This window comes from Bos grunniens, chromosome 6 (assembly GCF_055505025.1).
Source record: "Bos grunniens cultivar Pamir isolate PY7600 chromosome 6, Bosgru_T2T1.0, whole genome shotgun sequence".
Lineage (NCBI taxonomy): Eukaryota > Metazoa > Chordata > Mammalia > Artiodactyla > Bovidae > Bos > Bos grunniens.
The window spans coordinates 111,206,960-111,232,084 of NC_141170.1; the positions used below are offsets into that span (position 1 = coordinate 111,206,960).

General features: G+C 39.4%; 1 long non-coding RNA gene across 7 annotated transcripts in view; it reads right to left on the reverse strand.

Moving 5' to 3' along the window:
- Window positions 1–25,125, reverse strand: part of LOC147371199 (uncharacterized) — a 228,230-nt gene that overhangs the window by 153,315 nt on the left and 49,790 nt on the right. For all 7 annotated transcript variants that reach the window (XR_015165972.1, XR_015165969.1, XR_015165971.1 and 4 more), the window contains one exon: window positions 85–310. This is a non-coding gene — a long non-coding RNA (uncharacterized LOC147371199). The remainder of the gene's footprint in view (window positions 1–84; window positions 311–25,125) is intronic.

A 25,125-nucleotide genomic window follows, 5' to 3' on the forward strand; every position in this document is an offset into this window, starting at 1 on the left:
GGAAAGAAAATCGAGATTTATCCATAACCCATGTATTACATAAAATAAATTCCAAATAGATCAAAGATTTAAAAATGAAATTACCTTGCTCCTGCTCAGTTACATCCAACTCTTTGCAATCCCATGGACTGTAGCCTGCCAGTCTCCTCTGTTCATGGGATTCTCCAGGCAAGAATATTGGAGTGGGTTCCCATTTCTCCCTCCATGAAATCTTCCCAACCCAGGGATCCAACTCATGTCTCCTGTGTTTCTTCATTGCAGGCTTCTTCCCAGTTGAGCCACCAAGAAAGCCCAAAGATACCTAAAAGTACTAAAAACAACATAAAATAATTAATAATCTCAGAAAAAGGAAAACTTTCTGAGTGTGTTGCAAAACTCAGAAGCTATAAACAAAATAATTGCATGAAAATTTAAATTTTATGCATGTAAAAATTATAAAAATAAAAAGACAAATGAAACGCAGAAAAAAATGATAACTTACAAAAGACTAATTTACTTTTATATACAAATTTTGCCAATCAATAAAATAATAATCTAATAGAAGAAATGAGCAAGGTAAAAAATAATTAGGCATTTTATGGGAAAGAAAACACAAATGGCTTTCAACATACAAAAGGGCACTCAACTTATTTAATAACAAGAAAAAACAAAGTAAACTATAGATCCAAAGTACCATATATTTTATTTATGTATAGTCTTATCTAATTATATTTTTGTCTAGTAGTAATTTCACAACCTTTATCAAAATTATAAATAAACAAAACCTTTATTTCAACAATTCTACTTGGAATCTATCCTACTGACTTTGTGACATAGGAGAGCAATGGAACATGTTGCAGGATGTTTATTATAACATTTATTGTATAAGATTGACAAAAATTGCCAAAATCTATACCAAATCTCTATCCTGAAGGTTGGTTAAATAATTGCTGGCATATTCCTAAAGTGTATACAATGCAGACATTAAAAACATTGATTCTATTAAACATTTGGTCTGGAAAAATTTCTAAGATACTCTGAAAAACAAGGTTTAAGCAGGCAGAACACTATGCACATTGTTACTACTACTGGTTGTAATTTATTGTATGTATACTTATTGTATATGTAATACAATAATGTATACTTATTGTATATGTAATACAATATATATATGATCACATTATATATAATATGTTATAGGTAAGTTATGTAAATAGTTATATATTTGATGTATTCATAGTGATATATACGTACATATATGTATTCTATATGCACACACAATATCATTAGTATATGCAAAACAACAGGTGCTACTGGTTGCCTTTGAAAGAAATACTTTTGCCACAAATAATTAGATGAATTTTTAGTTACAAATTTACAGTTTTAATTAAACAAATATCATTGATGAAAGCTCTCTTCCCTTTGATTTCTCTTTCTTGGGTTCCTGTACTCTTTCCTCTGTGCATGAAGTGAGTAGAGAAATGTGAAGCTGGTTGGGATGACAAATAGTCTCTCATAGGTAGAAAAAGATCAGATTCAGAAAAAAATAGAGCCATAAAATTTGAAATATTTCCTGGCTAGCAGTCTGCCAATCCGTATATTTAAAAAAAAAAAAAAATGAAAGGTGTTCCAGACTCCAAGGTCAGGATAAGACACAGAAAAGGAAAAACTGCTGGGAAATTTATGTTTGGTATGGCTCCTTTTTTAATTTCTCTGGTTCTTTAAGCTGACACCCTGCACACATCAGCAATACTTTCCAAGCCAAACTGCCTTCATTTCTGAAGAAAGAGAAGAAGGTGGGCCCTTCATTCCAGAATCTGTGGTCCTGCAGGCATCTCTATGGGGGTGACTGTGTCTCTTGTTATTCTCCTTTATTACTGTAAGCCCAAATTGCAATTTAGCTTAATAACAGCCTTTAAATTAATAGGAAGTGCTAGCTGCTGAAATTCTTGTTTTACTATGAATCAATAGTCAAATCATAAAAGTTGTATCTTCCATAAATGCTAATAAGCAGGTCATTCATACCAGTCCTAAGGCAAGCAAGTCAAATGAAAATCTAAACAATGTATTTGCAAAATTCTAAGCACTTGGTTTCCCTTTCCTCCACAGGGAGGAACAAGGGTGATGGATAGGATCTTCATGAGGTCAGCTAAATATTGGTACGAGAGTCATCTAGGTTTGTTTTCCTTCTGAAAGCAGGGCCTGAGGCTAGGACCTCCCTGCAGTTGGCTGACTTGGGCGGGGCTCTCAGGAAGCAGAAGTGAGGGACCTTGAAGAAGGACACAGGGAAGGGAAGGAAGCCAATTAATGCTGAATTACCAAGCTGGTTATCACTTCTCCCAGCTGAGATTCAATCCCAACTGAGATCCTCTGAGAAACTGCGTAGACCACACCCTTCGCTGTTCCTCTGGTGGCTGGGAGGTTGAGATGTTCATCTATCAGTGTTACCCCTCCAGGAGCACTAATGCCCTGTACTTTCAGGCTGCTGCGTTTGGGGCTGAGCTGCCCAAACCTTCAGAAAACACCAAGAGACACAGGTACTTGAGGTAGAATGCTTGTCAACGTTATAGAAACATCCCACCATAGCTGCTACCAAAGTCACGATGAGCCAAAGGGATGAGGTGCAAGCAAAAAAAAAAAAAAAAGAATCTGCTGCAAGGGTAAAGAGATGAAGTTGAAGATGGAGCTGAGAAAACTAACTGCATAAACACATTTACGTCATACCAAAGTCTAAAGGGCTTCTAATGTTTCTTGTAGGAAGATAGTCATAGTTATCAGGCAGGATTTCAGTGGCCAGGGTCTAGTGATTTTATAGAACTAAGTTAATAACCCCTTGTATTGGGGGATATGTTTGACAATTCAGATGTTAACTGAGATTTCTGAGGGTCACCAGATAAAATTCCCCAAGTAAAACACTTTTATTTTGGAGTTTCTGCTGAATAGAATTAAACCAAAAGTTAAGATTATTTCCACACCAGTCTTATTCTGTTAGGTTAGCATTCACCTTAATGAGGCAGAGATGCTGCCTGAACCACAGCTCCTACCTATTCCCACAATGAAGCTCTCATTCCCCGACAGTGAAGGGCTACATTTCCCACTGCCTTCGCATCTACTTAGGAACATGTGACTTGAGCTCCTAAATTCGTTGTCCCACAGGTTCCTTCTTTACAGAGTCTTCTGCAGGCATGGGGCATGTGCATTCACCCAGTTTTTCAGGGTGACAACTGTGACAGGCAAAGTCAAACACTTTTTTTTAACATGGATTTTCAAAGAGACTTGTTTTCAGCCTCTCTGCCATCTCCTTTTTTCAGAGATTGTTGTCGTTCCCAATTCTAGAAATTTCCTGGCACTGCTCAGTGGGAAACAGCTAATCCTAATCTTTTTTCACAGCCAACTTTGTGTCCATTTTTTTGGTCAACTAATTACCACTTGTCCACTTACTTTTAATGTTCAAAATTGAATTCCTATTTCTCCTCTTCTGTTCTATTTTTTTCTCATAGTTTTAAGCCCAGAATTTCTGTTGCTGTAGTGTGGTCGCAAGAGGGAGTGGATACAAAAGCAGGCATTCTGTCATGTTTAACACTTATTATCCAAACATGGTTATATATTAACTGTGTGCTGCAGACTTCAAAACATGAATACAGCCTGGCTTGTTTTTTCTAGGTCTTCCTAATTAAAGTAATATATCTAAAGAAACTACATTCTAGGTAAAATAGTCTTCCAAAAATTCCCTTACCCTCCCAATTAAAAACATAACAATATTTGATGCACATTAGAAAATCTCTTGCTGTTTTATACTGAATAGAAATACTTGCTGTTTCATGAATAGAAATTTGACATGTGTGACGCCCGCTAATTGTTTATATTTTGTATCTGTAAAGTTACTCAAGGCTGAATATCCAAACCTTGAATGACTCACTGAGATGTCTCTCCTGAAACTAGTCACTTTCCAAGACTATATTTCAACAAATTGAAACAAAAACCATTCATTACCAAGACAGGGAGCCTTGGATGGATTTTCTGGATGTCTGTGAGGAACCAAGTATCCAGAACAATCTAGTCTTCTCACAGAAAGAAAAGGCTATTAGAGAGAACTGACAAACAGCTGTGGCAGCTTGTACAGGATATGACATACAGACCCAAGCCAAAAAAATGAGTGCACAGGAAGGAAACCAATACAAGAAAATAGAGCGAGGAATGTGTCAATGTCGTTTGCTTGCTTGATTTTTATTCACATAGAAATATAGCAATATACATAATGATGCTAGAAGCCAGCTAAGGCTTCATGAATCAATTATATATCACATTTACTGCCTCAACACTATGAACTGGTAGCACATCCAAACAATCGCTCTTCTATCAATGCATTAGCTTGATTTGTGTAGCTTTGCAGCTATTTCCTAAAGAAAAAAAAAAATTGCCTAGAAAAGGACTGCATACAGACTAGATTCCTATTGTTTGGGCTTTAGATTCTTCCACGAGTCAGGCTTCTCTGAAGCAGCACTAAATCCATAAACGAGGCTCAGCTTGTATCTGCCAGCACAGTTTAAACAAATATTCTACTCTGACAAAGAAAACTGTATCTACTTTACAGGAAAACAATAAGGAAAATAATAATTTAAGTATTTTTATAATAATGCACCCTGATTGTTGCCTTGTCCCCCTCCATAATTGCTCTCACTTTGGTCAGGTGGAAACAAAAAATATAAATTATGGTGATCTGTCATTTCACTGGAAAAATACACTCTCAGCCCTTAGCATTAACTATCTAAACATTTCAGTTAGTGAGATGGAGAAGAGGAAAGAGTAAAAGAAGGGATTCTGACAATGAAAGTGATATTTCAGCTCAGTCCAAAGTGTAAGTCATCTTTCACTTAAAGATGTCTTTGAAGTCACTGAAGTCAATGGGTGGGAGACCATGACCCAAAACAGGTGCAGAGGCAATTACCGGATTCTTTTTCCTTGAAACACTGTTCACTTGCCAGGTAACAAACCAGTAAGAAACAGAACTAAGAAATTAGCTGTGACATTTGGGTCATGAAGAGAGTCAGTTTTGAAACTTCCAATACCAATTTGGTTAACAAATTATTTGGCCTTCTATACGTTCAAATTACTAAAAGTCATCCTTTACCCTTAGATTATTATCCTAGAAATTACTTTGCAACAATTGACTTTGTGAAACGTAGATGAAATCTTTCACTAATGTTCACGTCATTTTCAACTTTGCAATAGGAAAAAAAATAAATCTAGTCACAAGGTACATTCTGAATGGTCAAAGGGAAGTTTCTTTGCTTTCCTTTCATCTTCAATTCCATACTTGGGAATTGGATACTTGGATGACATTTGTACCTCAATCCAAATTTGTTTTCCTGTCTTCTTATTTCCACCCTCTCTCCAAGTTGTAGTTCTCTGGCTACAAGCCTCCATAACTTTTTACGAATGCAATCAAGGCTATTGGGAAAAGCAGGCCCAGGAGAGGCCGTGGACCTCACGGCGGAGGCCAGCATCCCCCATGTACGTCCACGGCAACAGGGCAGCGCTGGCTGAGGAAGGCGGTGATGTGATAACCCAGAAGAGACGGCGCTCAGTCCCCGTTTGCTCTAAGTGGTATGCAGGGGGCTCATAACTTTTCAAGTGTGCCAGTGTGGAGAATGAGAAGGGCCTGGAGGCCTTACAAAAAATACCAAAAATGAAACGTTCAGTATAATCCACACCTTAGTTCCTGTACTCCCCAAAGAACAAGACTTAACAAAAGCTTAAAATGCACAAATACTCTTATCTTCCCACCTGGTATTGTGCAAAGAATAATAACCATTATTAATCTGCTGACATTTTCAACTTCTTTGGGGGATTTTTTTACTATAAATAACAGTTAAATGTGTCTTCTACAGCTTTCACAATATCTAATACATAAAAATGTACAATCAATGTCAGAGCAAAGAAGAAGGGGAAAAAAGAAAAGGATAGGAAGGAAAGCAAAACGGAAGGAAGGTAAAAAGTTGTCAAGAAAAGATGGAAAGGGGCAATGAAGGAAAGAGGTAAGGAGGGAAAGGAAGACAAAAGGAAGAAACAAATATTTCTGTTTCTTAATACTTAGTAACTGGATCAGGGATACCTATTGCCTTTTTCACTCCTATAATGAGGACATCTGAGACCTGCTAGAGAAAACACATATAGACAAATAATTGCCTGAATAAATTCATGTCCTCTAGCACCACCTGAGACCTCAGTACTATTTACCTTTTTATTTGTCTGTGGTCAATATCAAATCCCATTTCCTCCAATATCTGTTTCTTACTTTGTCTTCTTGCTAGCTCACTTTTTACTCACCACAGAAACTTAGTTAGAAAATTGAAACCATAAAAGTGTTCTTTATGGTGTTCTTCCCTTCCATCTATAAATAAATCGATATCCACATATATGCTTAACTTTAGGGGCCGGAAGCTGAGGCGTGTCTCCTTCTAATCAAGTTCAACTTGTCTTCATGCTCCTTGGCCTTATCTTGCCATATTCTGGGTCTTTCCTTATTTTGTCCTCTCTCTCCACATATCTTTTTTTTCAGGCAAGGTTTCATTGGGGCACCTGCTGCAGCACAGGGGAGCAAGAACAAGCAGCAGCTCCCCTCGCTTGCTCCTCCCTGAGGAAGGGGGATGAGTCTTTTTCTTATACGGGGTGAGGACAGGGCTGTGTCCAGGGGTCGGGCTGGAAGGTGGCTTAGGCAGTTCGCCAACCCCTTAGGTGGTGTTGTGGGCAGGAAACCGGCGCAGTACCCTGCTTCCTCCTTGTATCTTTACTCACTCCCTTTCTATCATATCCTCAAGTCTAAAAAGCGTATTGAAGTGCTCCTTAGCACCTAAAACATAATCTCCTTCAAGACTCTGTGCGTCTCACTGCATCTAGTCAGACACAGTGACTTTTCTTCCTTTCTTTATGAACATCTTTTTTGAAGATAACTCTATTTCTTCATTCTCAACCCATTTTTCAACTAACTTCGGCCTACCTTCTCCCCTAAAACATTACTGGGTCTTTAAAGACTTTTCAATTTACTCCAGAATTGTGACTTTGCAGTTGCCATGCACCACTGCACTCTCTTTTTAAAAATTATCGTACTAGTAGTGCTCTCTGCTCATCCTGGCACTGATAGCAACATTCTCCTGTTGGAACGCCTTCACCCTATTCGTCCCCACTATCTCCACATTCCTGCTTCTCTTAATAACTGACATCTGTGCCATCTTTCCCTCCTTTTTGAGATCTCCGTCCTATGTCCGCCACTTCAGTGTCTGTCTCCACTAGTATTCTGTCATCAGCCTGGTGGCCCATATGGGTAATCTAATCTTCTACTTATCTGTTAATAATTTCCCAGATAGATGTCACCAGTCTAGATCATTCCTTATCTACTCTCTGTGGAAATTTTACCAATGTTAATCTCAAGAAATCTCAGAGTCAGCATATCCCAAACAACTCATCATCTTTATTATTCAGGTTCCCCACAGAAAGCTGCTGATACATTTGAAATACAATAAATTGCATCCGTTCCCATCACTTCATGGGAAATAGATGGGGAAACAGTGGAAACAGTGTCAGACTCTATTTTGGGGGGCTCCAAAATCACTGCAGATGGTGACTGCAGCCATGAAATTAAAAGATGCTTACTCCTTGGAAGGAAAGTTATGACCAACCTAGATAGCATATTCAAAAGCAGAGACATTACTTTGCCAACAAAGGTCCGTCTTGTCAAGGCTATGGTTTTTCCTGTGGTCATGTATGGATGTGAGAGTTGGACTGTGAAGAAAGCTGAGTGCCGAAGAATTGATGCTTTTGAACTGTGGTGTTGGAGAAGACTCTTGAGAGTCCCTTGGACTGCAAGGAGATCTAACCAGTCCATCCTAAAGGAGATCATTCCTGGGTGTTCTTTGGAAGGACTGATGCTAAAGCTGAAACTCCAATACTTTGGCCACCTCATACGAAGAGTTGACTCATTGGAAAAGACTCTGATGCTGGGAGGGATTGGGGGCAAGAAGAGAAGGGGACAACAGAGGATGAGATGGCTGGATGGCATCACCGACTCGATGGACGTGAGTCTGAGTGAACTCTGGGAGTTGGTGATGCACAGGGAGGCCTGGCGTGCTGCGATTCATGGGGTTGCAAAGAGTCGGACACGACTGAGTGACTGAACTGAACTGAACTGAATGATACATACATAGTTTACAAATATGTATATATAGGGGGACCAAAAAACACAGTCCAGTAATACCAACCTCACTACCCAAGGTGGAAACAACTGAGGAAAGGTTTATGAAACCGTGAGAACTGAAAGGAGAAAATCTATACAATGACGAGAACATTGATGTCTATTCACATCGGTACAGGTCAACCCTGTGGGAGAGGAAGGAGCACAGGGAGTGGATCTGGAGGAGCAAGCAGAAGATATGCAGCACAATATATCCCTTTACTCCTTAACATCTGCTCTTATCCTTGGTCAGGAGAAAAATACTAACACAAGAAATTCAAGAAGTTCCACCACTTAATGTGCACTGCAAAGTGTTACCAATTTGATCATAAGTTCATGTAAATTCTAGGACATGAGATACAATTGATATTCTTCCTATAAGCCAAAGTAAAGAAAGGGTTAAATAATTAAGTAACCAATCACAGAGTTGTTATGGTCCACAATTCTATCATTTTCATGACGACAAATTTGTTAATATGAACTCTTCTTTCAACAGATATCTGACATTCTGCTTATCTTTCACTAGCACTTTGGCTACACAAGATTCTTTGCTTAGTAGGGTGACCCAAATCTTTCTCTCTGCAGGGTTGGTCTTTGGAGATATTATCTTTTTTTCCGTTACCACTGTTTTACAGTGGCTACAATTCTGGGGTGAAAGACTGGTAAGAGGCCCTCCAGTGAATCCCCTGAATTCTGAAAATAGTCTTCTCTCACCCATTCTTTAGCAATAAACCTGTTTCTAGTTATTAGGATTAATCACCTTGCAAGTTGGATTCTCACCATTAAGGGTCCCAAACGTCCAAGGGGAAACCTCATCTAATTTGTTGGAACCATGACTATTTTTTCTAGTGGAAGAAGTCCTATCTTGAGGACTAGGATGACCAAATCCACAACTCAAGGTCATGAAAAAGAATCAAAAAGTCTAATGGTGAGCTATGGAAATCTCCACCTCTTTACTTTGTTTGACATACCTGTACACACTCTCTTAGACTGAGACAGCACCGCGTGCTACTTACTTGTTTGAAGACATACACCGCAGGCTACACAGCAGTGCCCCAACTTTCAGAATGCCTGCATCTCAGCTCACTTCAAAAACTGAATTTTAGCAGTTTACTCTATTATTCTACCATGTCAACTTTTTCTTTGTGACATAAAATGTGGTAAAAACCAGTGAAATCCTTGGTAGTAAGCCCCAGCCCATTTCCTCTGCAATCATATCTGACCTCTACTTAGAGTCAGTGTAGTACGAGCCACCGTGGGACGGACAAGGCATTTTGGAAGTATGGGAGCAGTGATGCTGGCAGAAGTGTTGGAGGCAGGGAAGACAGGTCTATATTGAAAAAATGTGGTTAATCCTGGGAGGACAAAGCACCATACCCTACATGATTTGAAGTATTCCATGTAATCAAATACCCAAAAGGGAGCTGACTGATTCTGCCAGGAGATACTGGCCTCTCCTCTCGGCAGTACTCACCAGTGGCAGTACCGATCAGATGATATTACTGAACCCACACAGAGTCTCCATTCCTGACACCTTGATCAATCCACCCCTAAGATCACTGAGTAAAAACAGAGGGCAGTTAAGGCATGTTCTCCTGGAAGCTAGCAGGAGAAATGAGCCCCACTACTGACAGCAATAACCTGATCATTAACACAATCTGTACTGAATTTCTTCCCTTACTCCTTCCCCTACCAGTGTCTTATTTACTTCTTCCCTTACCAGTCCCCCCTAGAATGACCTCTCAAGTACTGCTTTTATTCAAACCATCTTAGTCCTAGGGTCAATTTCTAGAGCTACAAGTGATGTTAGGCAGCAGTCTCTTTCTTTAAATGGGATTACATTTCAAACAGCCAATTGGCAACATGGAATCAGTTCTCAAATAAACTACTTGTACTTTAATGCTAATCCCAGAGTCTATATCAGATATTAGAATAGCTACCATTATTTTTGTGGAGAAGGAAATGGCAACCCACTTCGGTTTTCTTGCCTGGGAAATCCCATGGACAGAGGAGCCCATGGGGTTGTATAAGAGCTGAACATGACTTAGCAACTAAACAACAACCACCATTATTTTTTGGTGGTGTCTTTTAAAAGCTTCTCTCCTTTGATTATAGCAATAAAATATCTGCCAGTAGTCTTGCCCCCTTATGTAAAATTTTCTGGTAGTATTCTTCAACTCCATATAGCAGTGCTGATATTTTAATTACTAAATATGAATCACAAATCCTTAACAAAGACTACAATGGTATACAGAGCTTGGCTTGTGCCCTTCTCTTTAGCAAAATTTTCTCCCAGATACTCTGTACTGATCTTAATTCTACAAATGCACCAAGCCTTTTCTTCCTGCTTAAGATATTTTGTCCCTTCATCTCAGCCTTAAACCTTGCCATTCATTGCTTAGTTGAGCCCTACAGATTCTTCAGATCTTATTGTAAATAGGCTCCAGAATGGTCTGCCCTAACACTCCAGCAGAATTAAGTCTCCCAATTATAGTAGCTCATAACATCTTATATTTTCCCTTTTTATCTCTTGTCACAATTTGCAATTATGTATGTATCTGATTTGTTCTTAGCATCTGCTACCATGAAAGTCTCTAAATTCACAAGTCAAGGATCATATTTGATAAGTTCTTAAACACAGGGCCTTTTGCCATGTCTGGCAGATGGAAAGTAATCAATGCATACTTGACAAATAGATGAATAAAGAAGGAAATGAATGAGTGGAACTTTCAAAGCCACCTTAGTCTTGTGATGCATTGTCTGGAGTGCATATCTCATAGGGAGTAAGCATGCTTTTGATTTTATTTTATCTGTTTTTGTCAGGACTGTGGTACAGGATATCTTTTTAAATGCAATGCATAAAATATTTAAATTCCACAAATAAGCTTTTCTCCTCAGTTTTATTCTGCAGGCTATAAATATTTAGTGCTTTATTCAGTTTCATATTTTCTAGCATAAGCTAATTTCTCTTCTCTGCAAACAGATAAGCTGCATTAGAATCTATGTAAATAGGTAGCATTAGCATTTATGGTTTATAATCGCAGCCAAGCACTGCCATTCATTAAAACCATTTGTCTTCCTTTTGCTTTTCCTAAATTTTTGTCCTCTCTTTGGTTTCATACCTCTATGCTAATTATTCTTTGGGATGCTTTTCTTTTCTAGGCAGAGACAAGAACTATCATTATCAATTTTAAAATTGCACAATGCAAATCAAGAAATCATTAATTCCTTATTTTTTATAACTCTTTCTTTTTTCCTTACTCCTTTAATTTCTAATAAATTTGGTACCTCTGTGCCGTCATATTTTTCTCTCTCTCCCAACAATGCTGAATTAATTGCTTTTCTATGCCATTGCAAAGACTTAATTGTTGCCAAAGATTTTCCAGGTAAATCAGAAACTCAATCTATTTATCATTATACACTCATTCATCCATTTATTCATTCAAAAGTATTCACTGAGTGCCTACTAGAAGCCAAACACTCTTTTAGGGATTTAGTAGAGGACAGAAGGAAGTCCTCATCTTAATGAAGTTTAGATGTTCTAGCATAAGCTAAGATAGCATAAATAATTATACAAGTATCATATTATATATGGACTCTGGAGAAAAATAAAACAAGGTAAGTGGAATAGCAGTGCCATGGGTCAATTTTATGGGGATGGTTCCCATTTTGAACAGAGTGGCAAGTGAAGACTTCAATGAAAATGTGACTATTAGCCAGGGTTACCAAACACGCAGAGTCACAGAATCAATGAGTGAGTGAGTGAGTGTATGTGTGTGTGTGTGTCTTTGTTTTGTAACAGAGTTTTCTCCATATTATGGTCAGGCCACATTCAATCTATTGAAGGTCATATGAGAAAAAAACTGAAGTCTCCTGAGAAGGAAGATATTCTGCTTTTCAGACTGCCTTGGGTTTTGTTTGTTTGTTTTAATATATTTATTCATTTTAATTGGAGGCCAATTACTTTACAATATCATAGTGGTGTTTGCATTACATGAATCAGCCATGGGTGTACATGTGTCACCCATCCTGAAGCCCCCTCCAACCTCCCTCCCCATCCCATCCAGACTGCCTTGGGATTCAAGACTATAGCATCAACTCCTACAGGAACTTCCAGCATGCTGGCCTGTCTTGAATGTTTTATAAACTTATCAGAATCAAAATTCATATGATAGATTTATTTTATGGGACTGGATCTTGGATTTTAGACTTTGGGTTTTAACCTGGGTTGTGATCAAAGGAATAACATGACTTGAGTTATTTTTAAGGATCATTCTGAATGTGAGGTTAAGCAAACAGACTATAGAGAAACAAGTGTGGGGAAGGGTGAGGAATCCAGGAGAGAGATGACTGTGGTTTTAATGGAGGATCAGTTCAGTTCAGTCCCTGTCATGTCTCACTCTTTGCCACCCCATGGACTGCAGCACACCAAGATTCCCTGCCCATCACCAGCTCCCAGAGCTTACTCAAACTCATGTCCATTGAGTCGGTGACACCATTCAACCATCTTATCCTCTGTTGTCCACTTCTCTTCCTGCCTTCAATCTTTCCAAGCATCAGGGGCTTTTCCAATGAGTCACTTCTTCGCATCAGATGGCCAAACTATTGGAGTATCAGCTTCAGCATCAATCCTTCCAATGAATGCTCAGGACTGATATCCTTTAGGATGGACTGGTTGGATCTCCTTGCAGTCCAAGGGATTCTCAAGAGTGTTCTTCAACACCACAGTTCAAAAGCATCAGTTCTTCTACACTTAGGCTTCTTCATGGTCAAACTCTCACATCCATACATGACTACTGGAAAAACCATAGCTTTGACTAGACGGACCTTTGTTGGCAAAGTAATGTTTCTGCTTTTTAGTATGCCATCTAGGTTGGTCATAGCTTTTCCTCCAAGGAGCAAGTGTCATTTAATTTCATGGCTGCAGTTACCATCTGCAGTAATTGTGGAGCCCAAAAAATAAAGTCTCTCACTGTTTCCACTGTTTTCCCATCTATTTCCCATGAAGTGATGGGACTATGACATGATCTTAGCTTTCTGAATGTTGAGTTTTAATCCAACTTTTTCACTTTCCTCTTTCACTTTCATCAAGAGGCTCTTTAGTTCCTCTTTGCTTTCTGCCATAAGGGTGGTGTCATCTGCATATCTGAGGTTATTGATATTTCTCCCTGAAATCCTGATTCCAACTTGTGCTTCATCCAGCCTGGCATTTTGCATGATGTACTCTGCATATAAGTTAAATAAGCAGGGTGACAATATACAACCTTGACATACTCCTCTCCTGATTTGGAACCAATCTGTGGTTCCACATCCAGTTCTAACTGTTGCTTCTTGACCTGTTTATAGATTTCTCAGGAGGCAGGTCAGGTGGTCTGGTATTCCCATCTGTTTCAGAATTTTCCAGTTTGTTGTGATCTACACAGTCAAAGGATGTGGCATAGTCAATAAAGCAGATGCTTTTCTGGAATTCTCTTGCTTTTCTAATGATCCAATGGATGTCGGCAACTTAATCTCCTGTTCCTCTGCCTTTTCTAAATTCCTCTTGAATATTTGGAAGTTCACCATTCACATACTGTTGAAGCCTGGCTTAGAGAATCTTGAGCATTACTTTGCTAGCCTGTGAAATGAGTGCTATTGTGTAGCAGTTTGAACATTCTTTGACATTGCCTTTCTTTGGGATTGGAATGAAAGTTGACATTTTCCAGTCTTGTGGCCACTGCTGAGTTTTCCAAATTTGCTGGCATATTGAGTGCAGCACTTTCACAGCATCATCTTTTAGGATTTGAAATAGCTCAACTGGAATTCCATCACCTCCACTAGCTTTGTTTGTAATGATGCTTCCTAAGGCCCACTTAACTTTGCATTCCAGAATGTCTGGCTCTAGATGAGTGATCACAGCATTGTGGTTATCTGGGTCATGAAGATCTTTTCTGTATAGTTCTGCTGAACAGCCATTGACAGAAGAATGATCCCACCAAAAAAGATACCCTATGCCCAAGGGCAAGGTGGTAGGAGGGTGAAATTGCATTTAGAATCAAACACCATACCCACCAGAGATGCTCAGGGGACTTAAACAAAACCTTGTGCACACCAGAAGACCCCACAAAGACTGAGCCAGACCTGCCTATGAGTGTTTGAGTGTCTCCTGCAGAGATCCGGGTCAGCAGTGGCCTGCCACAGGGGCAGGGGCTCTGGGTGCAATAGTCCTGGGTGTGGCATAAGCCCTCTTGGAGGAGGTCACTGTTAACCCTGTTAACCCCAGCTCTATAGAGCTGCTAGAACTTACACAGGACAGGGGAAACAGACTCTTGAAGGGCACAAACAAAACCCTGTGTGAACCAGGACCCAGGAGAAAGGAGCAGTGACCCCACAAGAGACTGACCCAGACTTGCCCGTGAGTGTCTAAGAGTCTCCAGCAGAGGCATGGGTCAGCGGTGGGCTGCTGCAGGGTCGGGGGCACTGAGTGCAGCAGTGCATGTACGGGACCTTTTGAAGGAGGTTGCCATCACCCTCATTGATGGAGATGATGAGAACTATCAGATTCTGAATGTGCTTACAGGCCTCAGTATGCTATTCTATTTTGTTTCTACATTCAAATTACAGCCACTTATTTTGTTTAGATAACAAAAGATAGTACTTGTTCAAATCCATTAAGTTATTGAGATTTGGAAAGTGAGAGTTCACTTACCAATGGTTACCTCTATTTTGAAGGTAGCCCTGCTTTCTGATGGATCAGATATGGACAGTTGAGAGGAGGCAGGGATAACTCCTGTTGTCTGAGCAACCGGAAATATCTTGGATTTACTGAGATGCAAATAACTGCAGAGAGAGCATGTTGAGTTGGAGACGTTTGCTAGATGTCTGAGTGGAAAAGTCAGTGGCAGATACACAAATTTGGACTTCAGGGGAGAAGCCTAAGTGATAGATACAAAATTCGGAACTGTCAGTACATGAAGGATGTGGTCATCTTGAAACACTGCAGATTAGCTACTTAAGTGTTTCCCCAAATCTCCTTCCCTGCGAGTTCTCTGTTAGGGTTTGCCACATGAGATGTTCATGGACAATTTGAAAGATGGAAGTATACCAGCAGACCTAAAGCTCCAAAGGGCAGGCACAAAGCCAGGCTGTCCACTCGTGCACGTTCTTGCTTATCTGCTTGTGCACCTTAATGGCACAGGCCACACTCAGGCATGCAGTTGCCCCAGTTCACACTGAATTTCTTCCTTTAGCTTCTCCAAGTCCTGGGCCAGCATAAGTGCAGCTTGTTCCAGATGTCCAAGCAGGAGGCAGGTTCCACTTTGTCCCAGTGGATTCCAGTTTTCCCTTACTCACTGGATCTGTGTGGTCCTCACTCTCTCAGGCTTTATGTCCACATTTTACTCTAGACTGCCACCCCTAGCTGATTTATAGTGACCTTAAAACATACCAGATGCAAAGCCAACAGGCTTTCATAGAAGTTCAGCAGCAACCACAAACAATCTAATACCTGTAATAAATCCCTTATTCCATATCATGTGGATTCTGCTTTGAACTCTAACTGATAAATATGTTACTTAAAGCCATGGAACTACATGAAATTACTGAGGAATTATAGTATAACCATAGAAAATAAAAGGTCAAAGGATTGGGTCCATAAATCAGGGTAAATTGGAAGCGGTCAAACAGGAGATGCAAGTGTGAACATCGACATTTTAGGAATCAGTGAACTAAAATGGACTGGAATGGGTGAATTTAATTCACATGACAATAACATCTACTACTGTGGGCAAGAATTCCTTAGAAGGAATAGAGTATCCCTCATAGTCAACAAAAGAGTCCAAAATGCAGTCTTGGGTGCAGTCTCAAAAGTGACAGAATGATCTCTCTTCCTTTCCAAGGCAAATCATTCAATATCACGGTAATCCAAGCCTATGCTCCAACCACAAATGCCAAAGAAGCTGATGTTGAACAGTTCTATGAAGGCCTACAAGACCTTCTAGAATTAACACCAAAAAAAAAAAAAAAAAAAAGTTGTTCTTTTCATCATAGGGGACTGGAATCCAAAAGAAGGAAGTCAAGAGATACCTGGAGTAACAAGCAAGCTTGGTATTAGAGTACAAAATGAAGCAGGGCAAAGGCTAACAGAGTTTTTCCAAGAGAATGCACTGGTCATAGCAAACACTCTCTTCCAACAACACAAGAGAAGATTCTACACATGGATATCACCAGATGGTCAATACCAAAATCAGATTGATTATATTCATTGCAGCCAAAGATGGAGAAGCTCTATACAGTCAGCAAAAACAATTCTGGAAGCTGACTGTAGCTCAGATCATGAACTCCTTATTGCAAAATTCAGACTTAAATTGAAGAAAGTAGGGAAAACCACTAGACCTACCAAAATCTAGGTACTACCTAAATCAAACCCCTTATGATTAAACAGTGGAAGTGACAAATAGATTCAAGGGATTAGATCTGATAGAGTGCCTGAAGAACTATACAGAGGTTCATAACATTGTACAAGTGGCACTGATCAAAACCATCCCCAAGAAAAAGAAATGCAAAAAGAAAAAATGGTTGTCTGAGGAGGGCTTACAAATAGCTGAGAAAAGAAGAGAAGTAAAAGGGAAAGGAGAAAAGGAAAGATACATCTGAATGCAGAGTTGCAATGAATAGCAAGGAAAGATAAGATACCCTTCCTCAGTGATCAATGCAAAGAAATAGAGGAAAACAATAGAATGGGAAAGACTAGAGAGCTCTTTAAGAAAACTAGAGATACCAAGGGAATATTTCATGCAAAGATGGGTTCAATAAAGGACAGAAATGGTATGGACCTAACAGGACCAGAAGATATAAAGAAAAGGTGGCAAGAATACATGTAAGAACTAAACAAAAAAGCTCTTAATGACCCAGATAACCACGATGGTGTGATCACTCATCTAGAGCCAGACATCCTGGAGTTTGAAGTCAAGTGGGCCTTAGGAAGCATCACTACGAGCAAAGTTAGTGGAGGTGATGGAATTCGAATTGAGCTATTTAAAAGTCTAATAGATGATGCTGTTAAATACTGCACTCAATATATCAGCAAATTTGGAAAACTCAGCAGTGGCCATAGGACTGGAAAAGGTCAGTTTTCATTTCAATCCCAAAGAATGTTCAAACTATCACACAATTGCACTCATCTCACACGCTAGCAAATTAATGTTCAAAATTCTCCAAGCTAGGCTTCAACAGTACGTGAACCAAGAACTTTCAGATGTTCAAGATAGAAAAAGCAGAGGAACAGGAGAACAAATTGCCAACATCCATTGGATCATCGAAAAAGCAAGAAAGTTCCAGAAAAACATCTGCTTCATTGACTACACTAAAGCCTTGGACTCTGTGAATCACAACAAACTGTGGGAAATTCATAAAGAGAAGGGAATAGCAGACCACCTTACCCGCCTCCGGAGAAATCCGTGTGTAGGTTAACAAGCAACACTTTAGAACTGGACATGGAAGAATGGACTGGTTCAAAATTGGGAAAGGAGTACGTCAAGGCTGTACATTGTCACCTTGCTTATATAACTTATATACAGAGTACATCATGCAAAATGCTGGGTTGGATGAAGCACAAGCTGGAATCAAGATTTCAGGGAGAGAGATCAATAACCTCAGATATACAGATGACACCACTCTTATGGCAGAAAGCAAAGAGGATCAGTTTTTTAGGATCAAATCAGTTCTTTAGAAAGGCCCTTCATGAAAGTGAAGGAGGAGAGTGAAAAACCTGGCTTAAAACTCAACATTCAAAAAACTAAGATCATGGCATCTGGTCCCATCACGTCATGGCAAATAGATGGGGAAACAATGGAAACAGTGACAGAATTTATTTTCTTGGGCTCCAAAATCACTGCAGATCATGACTGCAGCCATGAAATTAAAAGACGCTTACTCCTTGGAAGAAAAGCTATGACCAACATAGACAGCATATTAAAAAGCAGAGACATTGCTTTGCTGACAACAATCCATCTAGTCAAAGCTATGGTTTTTCCAGTAGTCATGTATGGATGTGAGAGTTGGACTATAAGGAAAGCTGAGCCTCAAAGAATTGATGCTTTTGAACTGTGGTGTTGGAGAAGACTCTTGAAAGTCCCTTGGACAGCAAGGATATCCAACCAGTCCATCCTAAAGGAGATCAGTCCTGGGTGTTCATTGGAAGGCCTGATGCTAAAGCTGAAATTCCAATACTTTGGCCACCTCATGCAAAGAGTTGACTCATTGGAAAAGACACTGATGCTGGGAAAGATTGAAGGCAGGTGGAGAAGGGGATGAGATAGTTGGATGATATCACTGACTCAATGGACATGAGTTTGAGCAAGCTCTCAGAGTTGGTGATGGACAGGGAGGCCTGGCATGCTACAGTACATGGGGTCACAAAGAATCAGACACAACTGAGCGACTAAATTGAACTGAAGGATTGGGTCTGGAGTCAGTCTTATCTTTAAAGATCAATTTTATAAGAAGAAACAAGCAAATGAGACTGATAAATTGTAGGCAATATGGTAGGAAAACAACCACAAAATTTTTCAAGAGAGAGTGATCAATTACACCAATATTACTGATATGTCACAAATGACCTTGCCAAAAACAGTTTGGGTGGAGTAACGGGAGCATGGGGACTAATCAGATTAGGTTCATGACAGGAGAAGATAGAGACAGAGAATATAGACAATCCTTGAAGAATTTTGTGGTAAAGGGGGCAAAGAACGATAGCTGGAGGGAGAAGCTGTGGTAAAGGGAAGATACTTTAGATGATACAAAGAGTCGTGTTTGTATATTGATGAGACTGATCCAGTAAAGAGGGAAATATTAACTCTGCAGGCAAGAGAGAGGTGTAATGCTGGAGAGATTTTCTTTAATAATCAAGAGGAATAAGGTCTGGTGCCCAGTTTAATGGGTTGATCTTATATAGGAGCACTAACTGCTTATCAAAGAAGTAGAAGGAAGCCTGAGGTTTTGACTTAGGATCAGGAGAGCAGGAAGATGCTTTATTGAGAAGCTGTTCTCTCTCTTAACCACTAACTAGACCACCAGGGAATTCCAAGCTCTCTTCTGTTTACTATACTATGAAGCTAAGTTTTCAGCCAGCTAGCCATAAGGACAGGGAAGAAATTGGTAAAGGATTAAGAAGCAAGGAGGGCGTATGGAATAGTTGGGAAGCATTAATAGACTAGAAAACACGGATTTCCCAGGAAGCACTAATAGTGAACTAAATATTAGTGCCCATGAATTTAAACTACAATCAGTCAACATGACTGTTTTCTCGAAACAAATTCAGTTGAGATGTGATTATAGTCAGTGGAGAATATAGTTTGACCAGGATAGGGGGTTACCAGATAAGTAGGACAAAAAGAGAAATGTTGAAGATTATGTATTTTTTTACTATATACAGACTAAGTAGCTCCTCCAGTAGTTAATACATTCTTTTGCTCTTGTTAAGTATTTTGTTAATTATAGTGCATTCACTTTTCTGTTTTCAAATAACAAATATTTACTTAGTACTACTAATAATAGCTGGGTTTCCCTGGTGGCACTAGTGGTAAATAACCCACCTGCCAATGCATGAGACAAAAGAGACAAGGGTTGGGTCCCTGGGTTGGGAAGGTCCCCTGGAGGAGGGCATGGCAACCCACTCCAGTATTCTTGCCTGGAGAAGCCCATGGACAGAGGAGCCTGATGGGCTAGTCTATAGGGTCGCAAAGAATCAGACACAACTGAAGCAACTGAGCAGACAAACACTGATAATAGCTAATGTTTACTATGTTGCAGGCATCTTTCTAAGCAGTTTGCCAGTAGTTTTATCACTTAATCTTTGCATCAATCCTATGAGAAAGGTAACGTCCACTCTTTCCAGATGAAAGCACTGAGACACAGAGAAACTAAAACTTGCAGAGGATCAGACAGTAACTGACTGAGATATAAATCCAGGATGAGGGAGGTTTCAGAATCTGGGCTCCCGATCATCTCCCTGCAATGGTCTGTGAATTAAATGGCCTGCCAGCAGGGATACAGCATAAAAAGCAGATAAGGTTTAATTAACAAATGAGTTAGGAAAATATATACCCATAAAACAAAGACTGAGAAAAACAGGTTAATGTAATTCTATAAACACAAAATGTTTCCTAATTGGAAATTCATATATAGGATAAAGAATCTTCAAAATGAATTAAGCATGGGGAAGATGTAAAGAGAAGAGAAGACAGCTCCCCGGTAGGGGGTTGGGATAGAATAGCAGAAGCAAAGTCTGGGAGATGGGCTTAAACCTAATGCTCCAGGAAGAGTAAGGGGTGTGACAGGGTGAGGTGAGGTTGAATTTGGATGAGATGGCACTAGTGGTAAAAAATCTGCCTGCCAATGCAGGAGATGCAAGAGACGGGGGTTCAATCCCTGGGCTCGGAAGATCCCCTGGAGAAAGAAATGGCAACCCACTCCAGTATTCTTGCCTGTAAAATTCCATGGATAGAGGAGCCTGGTGGGCTACAGTCCATGAGGTCACAAAGAGTCAGACATGACTAAATGACTGAACACACAGTGTGAAATAAATTTGGGAGGGGAGTAATGGGAAATAAATTTGCAGGTAAGGTGTTGCAGAGGAAGCCAAGGCCCAGGAGAGGGAAGGAGAGGGAAATGATACTTCAAGAGGCAAGCAACAGAGCTTGAGCAGGATTGACTGGTATAGGAGCCCTTTCTGTGAGTCATTCAGAGCACGCTCCACACTTGACCCCATGGGGCATGGAGGAGGCTGGCAGCCAAGGGAATGGGTGGAAGGGAGGGCTGTGGCCACATTAAATTCATTTTTGCTCACCTCTCCTCTGTGCTCATTTTCTTTCCCAACACCTAGTAAATGTTTAACAAATGTGAAATAGAAAATGAATAAATGTCTATGGAATTTGATAACTAACTGAATAAAGGAAGAAAGAAAATAAATTTCATGTTTTAAAAAGTTTCCTAAACCAAGACACTATCTAGGTTAATGGCAAAGGAGAACATTGAAAAGCAAAAGCAATTTAGAAAGAAAGTTTCTAAAAAAAAAAAAGAAAGAAAGAAAGAAAGAAAGTTTCTGGACACCAGGATGGATATAAATATTAAGCTTTTCAGCAGTTCACTCACATGTGGCAAAGCGGCTCATTAGTGGCCTACAAGAAGTTGTACCCAGCATCTAAACCTGGTAGAAAGTTGTGCTTTCCAGTCATAAATTCATTGTGGAGCTCCAGAAGAATTATGAAAAGAGATGTGCCCTTTTTTGGGCTTTTTTTTTGGCGGGGGGCGTTTCGGGAGTTTTGGCTTCTTTTTGAGAGGGGGACTTGGGCTTTTTGTTTGTCTTTGCCTCCTCCCTACGCTACGCTACACTAAGTCACTTCAGTCGTGTCCGACTCTGTGCGACCCCATAGACGGCAGCCCACCAGGCTCCCCCATCCCTGGCATTCTCCAGGCAAGAACACTGGAGTGGGTTGCCATTTCCTTCTCCAATGCATGAAAATGAAAAGTGAAAGTGAAGTCGCTCAGTCGTGTCCAACTCTAGCGACCCCATGGATTTCAGCCTAACAGGCTCCTCCGTCCATGGGATTTTCCAAGCAAGAGTACTGGAGTGGGGTGCCATTGCCTTCTCCGTGCCTCCTCCCTAGGTGGGAGTAACACAGTAACAACAAAAGCTGGGCTTATAAATTTCCCTCTCCAGCTGAAAGAGGTTTGTTCTGCTATATGCAAACCTGGTGTGTAATTATATATTTACAAGATATACATAATAATAGCTGGATGGTAAACACTAAGGTAGTAAAATGAGAAAAAAACTGAGTAGTGAATTCAAAGAGACTTTAGAAATATCCTGCTGCTCAGTGTACCATGCATAGTCTTTATGAATAAATTTCATGTGTGTGAATGAAGTAAGAAAAGTTAATTTGACAGCTAACAATATCAAGTAAAAATTTTACCCTTTACAGAACTGCAATGCATTTAGATTCCACCCCCCACACACACACAATTTTCTCAAGCTTTGGTGGGTGAAATTGTAAGGCTTGAATTTTTCTCACTTCTAAAAATAGAACTATAGTGATTCAGGGTTTCCGAGGGGTCTTTGTCAGCTTAGTTAATTGGGAACCTGCTTTCCCAGAATTCTCTGCAGGGCTCTGAGCTAGAGGAACTTGTACAAGGTTTGAAAAACAGCCATTAACCGCTGCAGGAGCTACGCTTACATTTATGATAGAAAGGAGCACTGGTCCCACAGGTCCTCCCTTGTCCTCTCTCCCTTTCCCAAATCCATGCCCAGCTCTTCTTACCACTGCCAGCCTTACTCACCAGTTGTGCCCCAAGCACACCTTCAGACCATGGTTATGGACCTACAGAAACAAGACTGAAGCAGAGTCCCCTGACTCTTCAGCTTTATTAGGGTATCATTTAACACATTCAAAAGTGGATTGCTCAGTCATGTCCAATTCTTTGCCACCCCAGGGACTATACAGTCCATGGAATTCTCCAGGCCAGAATACTGGAGTGGGAGCCTATCCCTTCTTCAGAGGATCTTCCCAACCCAGGAATCGAAATCAGGCTCTCCTGCACTACAGGTGGATTCTTTACCAACTGAGCCATCAAGGAAGCCCAATACACTCAAAAGCATATATTTTTAAGTGCAGTGTTTAATGAGTTTTGACAAATGTATACACTCATGTGCCCACTTTCCCAAATGAAATACAAAATAATTCTATTAGCTGAGAAGGTTCTCTTTTCCATTTGAATCTATTTCCCCGTTCTCACCGCTAGAAAACCATGGATCTTTTATCAACATAGTTTTACCTATTCTAGAACTTTATATGCGTGCCATCATACATTAAGCAACTTTTTTAACTTGGCTATTTTTGCTCAGTTCTGTGGTCACAGAACTGAAAAAGGTCAGTTTTCATTCCAATCCGAAAGAAGGGCAATGCCAAACAATGTTCAAACTACCATAAAACTGCTCTCATTTCACATGCTAGAAAGTTACGCTCAAAATCCTTCAAGCTAGCCTCCAGCAGTACATGAACCGAGAACTTCCAGATGTACAAGCTGGGTTTAGAAAATGCAGAGGAACCAGAGATCAAATTGCCAACATTTGTTGGATCATAGAGAAAGCAAGGGAATTCCAGAAAAACATCTACTTCTGCTTCAAGGACTATGCTAAAGCCTTTGACTGTGTGGATCACAGCAAACTAACTTTCTCTTACATTTCTTGTGGTGCGAGTCCAAAGGAATTTAATTCTCCCTGCTTTCATTTGTATAAAAATGAGTTTATTTTTCCTCAGTTTTGATAGACATTTTTTCTGGATATAGAAATCTAGATGGGTTATTTGCAGTACTTTAAATAAATTGGTTCTATCATCTTTTCTTTCCATTGTTTCTGATATGAAGTCAAATACTGTCTGCAAAATTGTTCAACTGTGTAATATTTCTTTTCTCCTCTGGCTGCTCTTAACACTTCCTCTTTATCTTTGGTTTTCAATAATGATTGAAATATATATATATATATATATATATTTATATTTATATATATCATACACTATGATATGCCTAGTTGATTTATCCTGTTAGGGTTTGCTGAGCATATAGGATCTACACATTTATTTCTTCATCAAACTTAGGAAAATGTATGCTATTACTTTTTCAAATATCTCATTTTGGGGACTTTACTCATATGTAAGACTTCTGACATGTTGCTCAGATCACTGAAACCCTGTTTATTTTTCCTGAATCATCTTCTTTTTATATCTTTCAGTAGGATAAGTTTTATTGATCTACCTGTAAGACAACTTACCTTTCTTCTGGTATCTCTGTTACAGGCAAAAATACCTGAAAGATTTTATGACTTTCTAAAGGAAACATTTATCTCTGATAGCTTCAGGGTCAAGATTTATGAAAACCTGAACCAAATGTGAACCTATAGATATCAGAACATCTATTTATGTACAGTTCTGGCACACAATATTCCAAAGATCTATCTCTAATGTAGAGGCACTTCAGAAAATCACCTTCACTACAACATAAGTGTATGTTGTACTTCCCAATTATTATGCTGTTCTGATTATTTCATATGCCTAATCATCTCAAATATTTAAAACCATAAGATAATTAATTTATCTTGTAAAAATTCTCAAGCATCTTCTTTGCCCATTTGTTATGCCTTTTTATGGCACTTTGAAAGTTTGAAAATTTACATGACTATACATGTGCTTGTCCACACTTCATAAGAAGATACAATTTCAATTTTTATAGGATTGATTTTATCCCAGTTTTTCAATACAAGAATCTAAGTTAAAGAGTGACAGGGAAAACTGGGGCCTTTGCTATCTATTGTAAAGACTTTTGGGATACTTCAGCAAAATTGAGAAAGGGAACAACTCTAATGACTAGGTTACACATTCTTTTGCAAAAGTAGTGATTTCCAGCTCTTTGTTTTAACAAAATGAAGAGGAACCCAGGCAAGTAGTCAGGTGGGAAAGTATTAAAAATAGTGTATAAGTTGCTAGGTGGTGTTCAGTATTTCATGAGGAAAGACTGAAAAGAACCGAGTGACATCACTGATACAAGGCGTCTCGGAGTTTCATGTTCGCTGTCATGGTGATAAGGACTCTAAAGAGCTTGCATCAATTCACAAATGTATTTTGTGAATAAAATCAAGTGAAGTTATCCAGAAGTGAAGTGGAAACACCAGCTTAAATAAAAGAAAAAAGAATAACAGCATATCTGACTATTGAAGCATTTGTTCATATGATTTACCAATGGATGAAAATGAGAAAATCACAATTCTATTTAGAGAACATTAGATACATTTAAAGATTTATGATTTGAAGATTTATTGATTTGAGGATTTATTGATTTGAAGATTTATGATTTGAATATTTATGTTAATGCTAAAGATAAACTAC